We start from the raw sequence: 12,032 nt of genomic DNA on the forward strand, positions 1-12,032 counted from the left end.
GCCCTAACTATAAGCTTTAGCAAAAAGGAAAGTTTTAAGCCTAATCTTAAAAGTAGAGAGGGTGTCTGTCTCCGTGATCCGAATTGGGAGCTGGTTCCACAGGAGAGGAGCCTGAAAGCTGAAGGCTCTGCCTCCCATTCTACTCTTACAAACCCTAGGAACTACAAGTAAGCCTGCAGTCTGAGAGCGAAGCGCTCTATTGGGGTGATATGGTACTATGAGGTCCCTAAGATAAGATGGGACCTGATTATTCAAAACCTTATAAGTAAGAAGAATAATTTTAAATTCTATTCTAGAATTAACAGGAAGCCAATGAAGAGAGGCCAATATGGGTGAGATATGCTCTCTCCTTCTAGTCCCCGTCAGTACTCTAGCTGCAGCATTTTGAATTAACTGAAGGCTTTTCAGGGAACTTTTAGGACAACCTGATAATAATGAATTACAATAGTCCAGCCTAGAGGAAATAAATGCATGAATTAGTTTTTCAGCATCACTCTGAGACAAGACCTTTCTGATTTTAGAGATATTGCGTAAATGCAAAAAAGCAGTCTTACATATTTGTTTAATATGCGCTTTGAATGACATATCCTGATCAAAAATGACTCCAAGATTTCTCACAGTATTACTAGAGGTCAGGGTAATGCCATCCAGAGTAAGGATCTGGTTAGACACCATGTTTCTAAGATTTGTGGGGCCAAGTACAATAACTTCAGTTTTATCTGAGTTTAAAAGCAGGAAATTAGAGGTCATCCATGTCCTTATGTCTGTAAGACAATCCTGCAGTTTAGCTAATTGGTGTGTGTCCTCTGGCTTCATGGATAGATAAAGCTGGGTATCATCTGCGTAACAATGAAAATTTAAGCAATGCCGTCTAATAATACTGCCTAAGGGAAACATGTATAAAGTGAATAAAATTGGTCCTAGCTCAGAACCTTGTGGAACTCCATAATTAACCTTAGTCTGTGAAGAAGATTCCCCATTTACATGAACAAATTGTAATCTATTAGATAAATATGATTCAAACCACCGCAGCGCAGTGCCTTTAATACCTATGGCATGCTCTAATCTCTGTAATAAAATTTTATGGTCAACAGTATCAAAAGCAGCACTGAGGTCTAACAGAACAAGCACAGAGATGAGTCCACTGTCTGAGGCCATAAGAAGATAATTTGTAACCTTCACTAATGCTGTTTCTGTACTATGATGAATTCTAAAACCTGACTGAAACTCTTCAAATAGACCATTCCTCTGCAGATGATCAGTTAGCTGTTTTACAACTACCCTTTCAAGAATTTTTGAGAGAAAAGGAAGGTTGGAGATTGGCCTATAATTAGCTAAGATAGCTGGGTCAAGTGATGGCTTTTTAAGTAATGGTTTAATTACTGCCACCTTAAAAGCCTGTGGTACATAGCCAACTAATAAAGATAGATTGATCATATTTAAGATCGAAGCATTAAATAATGAAGGTTCCGGGTTCAAATCCCACTCCTGCCACATTTCTCCATGTAATGTGGAGTTGGATCAGGAAGGGCATCCGGCATAAAACCTGTGCCAATTCAACATGCAGATCCACCTTGGATTTGCTGTGGCGACCCCGAGTGCAAACAAAGGAGCAGCCGAAGGGACTTTACTTTTTATATACATACGTACTTGAGCATTGTCTATGGACAGGCTCTAAGTTGGGTAGTGTTTATAAAATAGGTAGCTGACATTTCTCAAGGGTGGTAATAATTTATGCAAAGTTTCTATAATGAGTTGGAATGGCGTGTGAGTCTAGAATGTAAATATCAACGTCCATTGTTCACTGTTGTTAGCTAATACCCATAGTTTCTCCAAAAATATTAGTCCTATCAATTTTCTGTTTTAGGGCCCCTTCACACATAGTGCGAATACGTACAACTCCAGGGCGACTCACGGCAAAACAGCTCGTATGATCGAACAACGAAACATTGCGACAATGGGCAGGCATGCACGATGCCGGTGCGACAGTTCGTGTACACATGAACACACTGCCAGCAAAGCTGCTGTGAAGAAAAAATAAATAAAAAATACATGCTGCAACGGTTTTGTGTGACGTTGAACACAGCAGCTTTTCACAGCTGCTGAAAATGAAAAAAAATAAAAATTACATGCCACCCACGGGACTCGAACCCACGCCTTCCAAAAGCTCTGACTGCCAGTCAAAAACTTTAACACTGAGCTACGACTGCAGTCCTGTGAAAGTTGCGTGAACCTGCCTGATATAAGGAAGGAGATGGATGTATTTAAAATGAAATAAACCTATACACCATATAAAACACCACATTTATCAAGTGGGCAGTACAAATATGAGCCATCTGTTCCTCTGTAGATGATCCATGGTCACAGACATACAGTCATGAAGGGGCTGTTAAATAACCCTGGTTAAATAAAAAGAAAAAAATGCCACGGGATTCAAACCTACACGTTTGGATTACCAGACGGAAACTTTACCACTGTGCAACAATCACTGTATATAACAGGAGCATGAAATAAGTAAAATCAACAAGCAGATAAATGTATTTTCTAAAAAAAAAAAAAAAAAAAAGGGCTGTGATAACTGACCAAACATTGTTTGGTGTGGCATATTTCTGCTGATACGTGACTGATAGTGCCATATTTGTCTTTCTGTGGGGTTGTCCTGGTACTGAGGCCCGATACGCATGTCCTGTCAGATGTGACATTCAGATCGTCAGCTGCGTGTCCATACAGAGTGACAGCCTGTTTCTCCTCCCATCGCAAAAGCAATATATATTTTCATGTATTTCCACACAAGCACACACATGCGTGTCCGTCAAAACATGGGATGTGTGCTGCAGCTGTGATATCCAGAACCTGAAATGTCCCAACAGCTGTGGGGCAGCCAGTCACGCCCCCTGTCCTGTCAGTGCACAGACCAATCTCATCTGTGATCAGATGAGAGATGCCTCGCCTGCGGGGGTGAACCACACACACAGATGTGTGTGTATGTGTGGCTGGGGGGCACGAGACACACACACACGTGTTGTAGGGGGAGCCGACACTCTTGCACGCCTCATGTACACTCGGCAGTTTCACAGTTGTGGGGGCACTTAGACAAATTTCAAATCCAGCTCGATAGTCATTGTCTGCAGACTATTGTCATGTTAATAGTACGAATGGCCACACATTTTGTAAGTTCCATGAGAGCGGTGTTAGATGTTCGTGCGTGTCAGCTGGAATTTGGCCGACTCTTGCCGCGAGAGGGTTCAATGGGCTCACACAGTGCACACTCTGTTTTTCAGCTGCTGGTGTGCGCAATAGTTGTAGCAACAGGTGTACGAGGCGTTGGAGGCCGCTACAAAATTACACGTTTTGCACACGATTCCTGCTTCACATGCACTTTCTGCACAAATCGACCAAATTCACACTGTGTGTGAAGGGGCCCTTAGCGGTGTTCATCCTTGACCCAAAATACATAAGCATACCTTATGGTAAATGCCAGTTCTCCTTGACTGTTTTGTAGAATATTGTAATTGTAAAACTGTGTACTTGGTCTTTCCAGGAGGTGGATGTTTCCTTTTGATAGGAGTGTGATGCAACATCCAAAAACTAACAAGGTCACCCACAGACCATTTGTACCTGAGCCCATTAAGCTCTGTTGTCCATTGAAAATAAAGAAATAAAATATAGCTGAAAAAAACAAACAAAAAACAAACAAAACAAAACATTTCTTTTAAATGGACAAGCATACCGAATGGGAATTTAAAGGAACACACATTTGAAAATGAACGTTTCCACAAATAAAATGAAAACTAGCGCATTGCCTGTTGGGATCCACAGATTCTAGAGTGGATAGTGTTTATAAAATACTTAGCTGACATTTTTCATGGGTGCTAATAAATTTTGCAGTGCTTCTGGAATGATTTAACTGGAAGTGCAGGAAATTGAAATGAGAAAGTTTTTTTGTATTTATTGTTTGGCACATTTAGTTGATGTCACGGTTGAGATTTTTCCTTTGTTCTGAGCTTGTCTGGTTACCAGGGACTGATTAATGGTGATATCAACATCCATTGTTTACTGTTGTTACCTGTTATCCCCAATTTCTCCAAAAATATTAATCCTATCAAATTTCCGTTTTTGCGGCATTTGTCCTTGACCCAAAATACATAAGCATATGAAATGGCAAATGTCATTTGTCCCTAGTTTCTCCATGATAGAGGTTTTACACACACACACACACACACACACACACACACACACACACACACACACACACACACACACACACACACACACACACACACACACACACACACACACACACACACACACACACACACACACACACACGTACACAGAGGCCACTTGGCTTTTAATATGGCCTAAATAAACACACGACAGATGGACTAAAATGTTTGATTTTAGGGTTTACAGACATTTTTGACCGTTAAACTTTGCTCACTTTACCAGCAAAAAATGTTATTGGACTGAAATTTCACATTCCACATCTTCTGTTAGTCTGCAGCTGAGTGCATGGTAGTTGGGACTGTTTACACTGAGACTGCTACCTGCTGCTTTGGACTTGAATTAACAGTCTTTTTCAAGACTTTTTTACTTTTTTACCTTTTTACTTTTTTTTACTTTTTTACTGTGCTCCAACGCCTAAGGAAGACCTCTAACGGTCGAAACATCGCGACGGAGCACTTTTATCTGCTAACTTTCATCAGCGTTGGCAAGCTAACTAGCTTGCTAACGCTTTCGTTTTTTTTATTTATTTATTTATTTATTTTTTTTCTCTTTTGGCGCTGTTGTCGTGCGTTGCCTGTGCTGATTCATGGCCTGTTTGGTGCCTTGATTGGGGCACTCCTTCTGCTGAATCACCTTTAAATTATTTACACATTATTCACTTTGTGTGTTTTTAGGAATCCGCTAGGTTGCGTAGCTACTAGCTCTTAGCCGATTTAGCATGGCGGCTTCTCCTGTCTCTCCCGCACTTTTCTGCTCTGGGTGTGAAATGTTTAGTTATTCCTCGGCCTCCTTTAGCAGTAACGGTACTTGTAATAAGTGTAGCTTATTCGTAGCTTTGGAGGCCAGGCTGGGCGAATTGGAGACTCGGCTCCGCACCGTGGAAAATTCTACAGCTAGCCTGGCCCCTGTAGTCGGTGCGGACCAAGGTAGCTTAGCCGCCGCTAGTTCCCCCCTGGCAGAGCCCGGGCAGTCGGGAAAGCAGGCTGACTGGGTGACTGTGAGGAGGAAGCGTAGCCCTAAACAGAAGCCCCGTGTACACCGTCAACCCGTTCACATCTCTAACCGTTTTTCCCCACTCGACGATACACTCGCCGAGGATCAAACTCTGGTTATTGGCGACTCTGTTTTGAGAAATGTGAAGTTAGCGACACCAGCAACCATTGTCAATTGTCTTCCGGGGGCCAGAGCAGGCGACATCGAAGGACATTTGAAATTGCTGGCTAAGGCTAAGAGTAAATTTGGTAAGATTGTAATTCACGTCGGCATTAATGACACTCGGTTACGCCAATCGGAGGTCACTAAAATTAACATTAAATCGGTGTGTAACTTTGCAAAAACAATGTCGGACTCTGTTGTTTTCTCTGGGCCCCTCCCCAATCGGACCGGGAGTGACATGTTTAGCCGCATGTTCTCCTTGAATTGCTGGCTGTCTGAGTGGTGTCCAAAAAATGAGGTGGGCTTCATTGATAATTGGCAAATCTTCTGGGGAAAACCTGGTCTTGTTAGGAGAGACGGCATCCATCCCACTTTAGATGGAGCAGTTCTCATTTCTAGAAATCTGGCCAATTTTCTTGGATCCTCCAAACTGTGACTGTCCAGCGTTGGGACCAGGAGGCAGAGCTGTGGTCTTATACACCTCTCTGCAGCTTCTCTCCCCCTGCCATCCCCTCATTACCCCATCCCCGTAGAGACGGTGCCTGCTCCCAGACCACCAATAACCAGCAAAAATCTATTTAAGCATAAAAATTCAAAAAGAAAAAATAATATAGCACCTTCAATTGCACCACAGACTAAAACAGTTAAATGTGGTCTATTAAACATTAGGTCTCTCTCTTCTAAGTCCCTGTTGGTAAATGATATAATAATTGATCAACGTATTGATTTATTCTGCCTAACAGAAACCTGGTTACAGCAGGATGAATATGTTAGTTTAAATGAGTCAACACCCCCGAGTCACACTAACTGTCAGAATGCTCGTAGCACGGGCCGTGGCGGAGGATTAGCAGCAATCTTCCATTCCAGCTTATTAATTAATCAAAAACCTAGACAGAGCTTTAATTCATTTGAAAGCTTGTCTCTTAGTCTTGTCCATCCAAATTGGAAGTCCCAAAAACCAGTTTTATTTGTTATTATCTATCGTCCACCTGGTCGTTACTGTGAGTTTCTCTGTGAATTTTCAGACCTTTTGTCTGACTTAGTGCTTAGCTCAGATAAGATAATTATAGTGGCCGATTTTAATATCCACACAGATGCTGAGAATGACAGCCTCAACACTGCATTTAATCTATTATTAGACTCTATCGGCTTTGCTCAAAAAGTAAATGAGTCCACCCACCACTTTAATCATATCTTAGATCTTGTTCTGACTTATGGTATGGAAATAGAAGATTTAACAGTATTCCCTGAAAACTCCCTTCTGTCTGATCATTTTTTAATAACATTTACATTTACCCTGATGGACTACCCTGCAGTGGGGAATAAGTTTCATTACACTAGAAGTCTTTCAGAAAGCGCTGTAACTAGGTTTAAGGATATGATTCCTTCGTTATGTTCTCTAATGTCATATACCAACACAGAGCAGAGTAGCTACCTAAACTCTGTAAGGGAGTTAGAGTATCTCGTCAATAGTTTTACATCCTCTTTGAAGACAACTTTGGATGCTGTAGCTCCTCTGAAAAAGAGAGCTTTAAATCAGAAGTGTCTGACTCCGTGGTATAACTCACAAACTCATAGCTTAAAGCAGATAACCCGTAAGTTGGAGAGGAAATGGCGTCTCACTAACTTAGAAGATCTTCACTTAGCCTGGAAAAAGAGTTTGTTGCTCTATAAAAAAGCCCTCCGTAAAGCTAGGACATCTTTCTACTCATCACTAATTGAAGAAAATAAGAATAACCTCAGGTTTCTTTTCAGCACTGTAGCTAGGCTGACAAAGAGTCAGAGCTCTATTGAGCTGAGTATTCCATTAACTTTAACTAGTAATGACTTCATGACTTTCTTTGCTAACAAAATTTTGACTATTAGAGAAAAAATTATTCATAACCATCCCAAAGATGTATTGTTATCTTTGGCTGCTTTCAGTGATGCCGGTATTTGGTTAGACTCTTTCTCTCCGGTTGTTCTGTCTGAGTTATTTTCATTGGTTGCTTCGTCCAAACCATCGGCATGTTTATTGGACCCCATTCCTGCCAGGCTGCTCAAGGAAGTCCTACCATTATTTAATGCTTCAATCTTAAATATGATCAATCTATCTTTGTTAGTTGGTTATGTACCACAGGCCTTTAAGGTGGCAGTAATTAAACCATTACTTAAAAGCCATCACTTGACCCAGCTATCTTAGCTAATTATAGGCCAATTTCCAACCTTCCTTTTCTCTCAAAGATTCTTGAGAGGGTAGTTGTAAAACAGTTAACTGATCACCTGCAGAGGAATGGTCTATTTGAAGAGTTTCAGTCAGGTTTTAGAATTCATCATAGTACAGAAACAGCATTAGTGAAGGTTACAAATGATCTTCTTATGGCTTCGGACAGTGGACTTATCTCTGTGCTTGTTCTGTTGGACCTCAGTGCTGCTTTTGATACTGTTGACCATAAAATTTTATTACAGAGATTAGAGCATGTCATAGGTATTAAAGGCACTGCGCTGCGGTGGTTTGAATCATATTTGTCTAATAGATTACAGTTTGTTCATGTAAATGGGGAATCTTCTTCACAGACTAAAGTTAATTATGGAGTTCCACAAGGTTCTGTGCTAGGACCAATTTTATTCACTTTATACATGCTTCCCTTAGGCAGTATTATTAGACGGTATTGCTTAAATTTTCATTGTTACGCAGATGATACCCAGCTTTATCTATCCATGAAGCCAGAGGATACACACCAATTAGCTAAACTGCAGGATTGTCTTACAAACATAAAGACATGGATGACCTCTAATTTCCTGCTTTTAAACTCAGATAAAACTGAAGTTATTGTACTTGGCCCCACAAATCTTAGAAGCATGGTGTCTAACCAGATCGTTACTCTGGATGGCATTTCCCTGATCTCTAGTAATACTGTGAGAAATCTTGGAGTCATTTTTGATCAGGATATGTCATTCAATGCGCATATTAAACAAATATGTAGGACTGCCTTTTTGCATTTACGCAATATCTCTAAAATCAGAAAGGTCTTGTCTCAGAGTGATGCTGAAAAACTAATTCATGCATTTATTTCCTCTAGGCTGGACTATTGTAATTCATTATTATCAGGTTGTCCTAAAAGTTCCCTAAAAAGCCTTCAGTTGGTTCAGAATGCTGCAGCTAGAGTACTGACGGGGACTAGCAGGAGAGAGCATATCTCACCCGTGTTGGCCTCTCTTCATTGGCTTCCTGTTAATTCTAGAATAGAATTTAAAATTCTTCTTCTTACTTATAAGGTTTTGAATAATCAGGTCCCATCTTATCTTAGGGACCTCGTAGTACCATATTACCCCATTAGAGCGCTTCGCTCTCAGACTGCGGGCTTACTTGTAGTTCCTAGGGTTTGTAAGAGTAGAATGGGAGGCAGAGCCTTCAGCTTTCAGGCTCCTCTCCTGTGGAACCAGCTCCCAATTCAGATCAGGGAGACAGATACCCTCTCTACTTTTAAGATTAGGCTTAAAACTTTCCTTTTCGCTAAGGCTTATAGTTAGGGCTGGATCGGGTGACCCTGGACCATCCCTTGGTTATGCTGCTTTAGACGTAGATTGTGGGGGGGTTCCCATGATGCACTGTTTCTTTCTCTTTTTGCTCCGTATGCATCACTCTGCATTTAATCATTAGTGATCGATCTCTGCCCCCCTTCACGGCATGTCTTTTTCCTGGTTTTTTCCCTCAGCCCCAACCAGTCTCAGCAGAAGACTGCCCCTCCCTGAGCCTGGTTCTGCTGGAGGTTTCTTCCTGTTAAAAGGGAGTTTTTCCTTCCCACTGTTGCCAAGTGCTTGCTCATAGGGGGTCGTTTTGACCGTTGGGGTTTTTCATAATTATTGTATGGCCTTGCCTTACAATATGGAGCGCCTTGGGGCAACTGTTTGTTGTGATTTGGCGCTATAGAAGAAAAAAGTTGATTGATTGATTGATAATATATAAGATGGTCTATTAAAATTACTGTTTTAATTCTAATATTTTGTACACAGATGGTTATTAAAGCTGCTGCATTTGTTGTTTTGGACTTACTGGGTTTTGCATCTAAACCTTTCACATATAGTATATGTACTGTCAGACTTTAGGTCATAACTGGGTCTTAGACATTTCTTTGTACCGTGCATCCAGAAAGTATTCAGAGCGCTTCACTTTTTCCACATTTTGTTTTGTTACACCCTTATTCCAAAATAGATGAAATAATTTTTTTTCTCAAAATTCTACACACAATAAAAGTTTTTTTGGCAAATTTATTAAAAATTAAAAAAAAAAAGAAATCACATGTACATAAGTATTCACAGCCTTTGCCATGAAGCTTACAATTTAACTCAGGTGCAATCTGTTTCCACTGATCATCCTTGAGATGTTTCTGCAGCTTAACTGGAGTCCACCTGGAGTAAATTCACTTGATTGGACATGATTTGGAAAGGGACACACCTATCTACATATGAGGTCCCACAGTTGACAGTGTATGTCAGAGCACAAACCAAGCACAAAGTCAAAAGGGATCATTTGCAGACCTCTGAGACAGGATTGTCTCGAGGCACAAATCTGGGTAAGGGTACAGAAGCATTTCTACTGCTTTGAATGTCCCAATGTGCACAGTGGCCTTCATCATCTGTAAATGGGAGAAGTTTGGATCCACCAAGACTCTTCCTAGAGCTGGCTGCCCATCTAAACTGAGCAATCGAGGGATAAGGGCCTTAGTCAGGGAGGTGACCAAGAATCTGATGGTCACTCGGTCAGAGCTCCAGCATTCCTCTATGGAGAGAGGCGAACCTTCCAGAAGGACAATCAGGCCTGTATGGTAGAGTGACCAGACGGAAGCCACTCATTAGTAGGGATGGGTATTGATAAGATTCCGCTTATCGATCTGATTCTTTATCGATTCTTTTATCGATACCTCTTGTGAATTTTCTGTAGTGAAAATATTGTTAAACCTCACACGGAGGCACCATAAAGATGTAACAACATTGGTAATTCTAGATCGGTTCACACGCACCAAAATAAATGTAATGAATAAGTAGTTAAACTCCCAAATTGAATTAGATTGGCCTAGGCCTAATTTAATGGGTCACCAAAATAATTAACAATTTTAGGGTTTAATAATTATTTACAGTAGTGTTCAGAATAATAGTAGTGCTATGTGACTAAAAAGATTAATCCAGGTTTTGAGTATATTTCTTATTGTTACATGGGAAGCAAAGTACCACTAGATTCAGTAGAGTCTCACAAATCCAACAAGACCAAGCATTCTTGATATGCACACTCTTAAGGCTATGAAATTGGGCTGTTAGTAAAAAAAAAAGTAGAAAAGGGGGTGTTCACAATAATAGTAGCATCTCCTGTTGACGCTACAAACTCAAAACTGTTATATTCAAACTGCTTTTTTAGCAATCCTCTGAATCACTAAACTAGTATTTAGTTGTATAACCACAGTTTTTCATGATTTCTTCATATCTATGAGGCATTAATTTTGTTGGTTTGGAACCAAGATTTTGCTCGTTTACTAGTGTGCTTGGGGTCATTGTCTTGTTGAAACACCCATTTCAAGGGTATGTCCTCTTCAGCATAAGGCAACATGATCTCTTCAAGTATTTTGACATATCCAAACTGATCCATGATACCTGGTATGCGATATATAGGCCCAACACCATAGTAGGAGAAACATGCCCATATCATGATGCTTGCACCACCATGCTTCACTGTCTTCACTGTGAACTGTGGCTTGAATTCAGAGTTTGGGGGTCATCTCACAAACTGTCTGCGGCCCTTGGACCCAAAAAGAACAATTTTACTCTCATCAGTCCACAAAATATTCCTCCATTTCTCTTTAGGCCAGTTGATGTGTTCTTTGGCAAATTGTAACCTCTTTTGCACATGTCTTTTATTTAACAAAGGGACTTTGCGGGGGATTCTTGCAAATAAATTAGCTTCACACAGGCGTCTTCTAACTGTCACAGCACTTACAGGTAACTCCAGACTGTCTTTGATCATCCTGGAGCTGATCAGTGGGTGAGCCTTTTCAATTCTGATTATTCCTCTATCCATTTTGATGGTTGTTTTCTGTTTTCTTCCACGTGTCTCTGGTTTTTTGTCCATTTTAAAGCACTGGAGATCATTGTAGATGAACAGCCTATAATTTATTGCACCTGTATATACGGTTTCCCCTCTCCAATTAACTTTTTAATCAAACTACGCTGTTCTTCTGAACAATGTCTTGAATGTCCCATTTTCCTCAGGCTTTCAAAGAGAAAAGCATGTTCAACAGGTGCTGGCTTCATCCTTACATAGGGGACACCTGATTCACACCTACTTGTTCCACAAAATTGACGAACACACTGACTGAATGCCACACTACTATTATTGTGAACACCCCCTTTTCTACTTTTTTTTTTACTAATAGCCCAATTTCATAGCCTTAAGAGTGTGCATATCATGAATGCTTGGTCTTGTTGGATTTGTGAAAATCTACTGAATCTACCGGTACCTTGTTTCCCATGTAACAATAAGAAATATACTCAAAATCTGGATTAATCTTTTTAGTCACACAGCACTACTATTATTCTGAACACTACTGTAATTAGGATAATTAATCCTCGGGGGCACCACCTATTTGAAGCATAGGTTCTTTAATTTAAACATTCAT

General features: G+C 40.5%; 1 protein-coding gene across 6 annotated transcripts in view; it reads left to right on the top strand.

The window, feature by feature from the left end:
- Nucleotides 1-12,032, top strand: part of ksr2 (kinase suppressor of ras 2) — a 494,388-nt gene that overhangs the window by 347,885 nt on the left and 134,471 nt on the right. The gene's annotated exons all lie outside the window — the stretch shown is intronic.

This window comes from Thalassophryne amazonica, chromosome 5 (assembly GCF_902500255.1).
Source record: "Thalassophryne amazonica chromosome 5, fThaAma1.1, whole genome shotgun sequence".
Lineage (NCBI taxonomy): Eukaryota > Metazoa > Chordata > Actinopteri > Batrachoidiformes > Batrachoididae > Thalassophryne > Thalassophryne amazonica.